We start from the raw sequence: 2392 nt of genomic DNA on the forward strand, positions 1-2392 counted from the left end.
ATGAAGACCTGACCTTCCACAAGTAATTATTTATCTCTTCACATCTCTTAAGTTCTACCAGTGAGAAAATGGATTATATAAGGAGTAAGGCATTTTGAATTGCTTGTCTTGTAGAAAATCTCTGGGAATTGACATGGCATTTCATTGTATTTGGTTTTATAGAAGTCTTGAAGAGACACACTGCACACAAAAATAATCATTCTTGCCAAAATGAACTTGATTTATTTTCAACTCACATTGTTATCAGTGATGAAATCACCATTACTGAATGTATGTTAAGTGTATTTTCATCCATTTCAGTGGTGTTGTAAGTAATCAAAAGACTTATAAGCCCCTGTTATTGTCTTTGCATAATAACTACTGCCATATATTAATACAGCAATACATAGTAGAAGAAAGTTAACACTAGGGTTCAAAGGAGTTCTGATCCTCAAAAATCAGATCAGTTTAAATGCTACATATGGCTTCATCCATGAAGCTTTCCACGGACACACTTGGGGCCTGTTCCTAGCATTCTGAAGTACTTTGGATTAATGAATATATATTTGAAGCAAACAATGCACTGTAATACAGCAAACACAATTCCTAGATATAAACACATCATAAACTTTATCTATTCTAACTTTCTCATTTAGAAAATGAAGGAGTTAAGGGGTTTGCCTAGCACTATATAAGTAGTAAGAGTAACAAGGCCGGAATTGGAGCTCTGTTTGATTGCTGCTGTTAACTTATATTGTTTTGTTTTATTCTCAGGGCAGTTGTCCTCATCAGACTCTTGTTATAACCATACATATTTACAGGCCATGTGAAATCACAGAATATTTTACGTTGAGGTATATGATCCATTTTAATTTCATTTTTGTGAAAGTTGTAAAGTCTGTATGTAGATCATTTATTTGCACATAAATGCCCAGTTATTCCATCACTGTTTCTTGAAAAGACCATATATGAAAGATGTTTTTAAACTACCTACAATTTAAAAATAATTTCTTCATGTACAATATATTTCATTTTAGCCTTTACATTTAATACTTGATGTCCATTAATGCTACACATTACCGCATGTTTGAGGGACCATAACCTATAAGGTAGAATTTTGCCTAATGATAAAGATTAATATCATTGGGCCTGAATTATTTGTAAGACTGTGGAGTATGAATGTAAAACAATGAGCCTCGTAGGAGCCTTCTTAGCTGTGGTCTTTTCTCAAGGCCTGCATTATACACTAGTTTCCATTAATGATATTTATAGAAAGCTAAAACTTAGTGTTTGCCTACCAAGCACCTATACCCAGTAGTAGATGGTTTGCATATAGTTTCATCCTGATATAAAAGCTGCAGATAATACTGCTATTCCCAGTAAAGACAATGAGGCTCAGAAATTTAAACTGCCCAGAATCACACACATAGTAGTGGACAAGCTCAGATTTCTTGACTTGGAAAATTCTTGCTTCTATTGGCTTATCAGTCTTCATGTCACAATGATTTTAGGAAAGTGTTTAAAACTTGGATATTACTTATTGGATCAAAGCAAATACCATGTTGTCATTTTCAAACATTGGACACTTACCTCACAGTTATTACATTGTTTTAATTTTGGATATGTTTATTTTAGCTTCTAATTATGTATTAAACTTATCATCACTATAAAAAGTAACCTTTGATATTTTGCATGTCTGAATTATCTATGTTTATTTAGATTTTATTTAATTTGAAATAAATATTTAGTGAGAAACTTTTGCATTTTAGACACCAGTGAGGTACTTTAATAGTGACTCTTTATCCAAATACAGACTTGAAACATCATATCAACAATAGTTATGAAAACAACGTAAAGAATAAATTTGACTAATTCTGAATTAATCAATTTAAGTAATTGAAAATTAACAATATAATGTTTGCTTCATAAAGTTGGCTTTAATTTACAACATATAATTCCTAACACTTTGAACTTTTTTTTTTTTTTTTTTTTTTTGAGATGGAATCTCACTCTGTTGCCCAGGCTAGAGTGCAGTGACGCAATCTCGGCTCACTGCAACCTCCGCCTCTCGGGTTCAAGTGATTCTCCTGCCTCAGTCTCCTGGGTAGCTGGGATTACACGTGTGCACCACCACACCCGGCTAATTTTTGTATTTTTAGTAGAGATGAGGTTTCATCATGTTGGTCAGGCTGCTCTCGAACTCCCGACCTCAAGATCCGCCAGCCTAGGCATCCCGAAGTACTGGGATTACAGGCATGAGCCACCATGCCCAGCCAATGCTTTGGACTTTTAACTCAACTGCCTGTTCTCTTTTGATACAGACACATCTGTAAAGCCTACTCTAGGCAATGCTCATATACTTTCATTAAGAAAGGGGTCACATTTTCTCAGCGTGCCCTAACATTACACTGTA

The sequence above is a fragment of the Piliocolobus tephrosceles genome, chromosome X (genome assembly GCF_002776525.5).
Source record: "Piliocolobus tephrosceles isolate RC106 chromosome X, ASM277652v3, whole genome shotgun sequence".
Lineage (NCBI taxonomy): Eukaryota > Metazoa > Chordata > Mammalia > Primates > Cercopithecidae > Piliocolobus > Piliocolobus tephrosceles.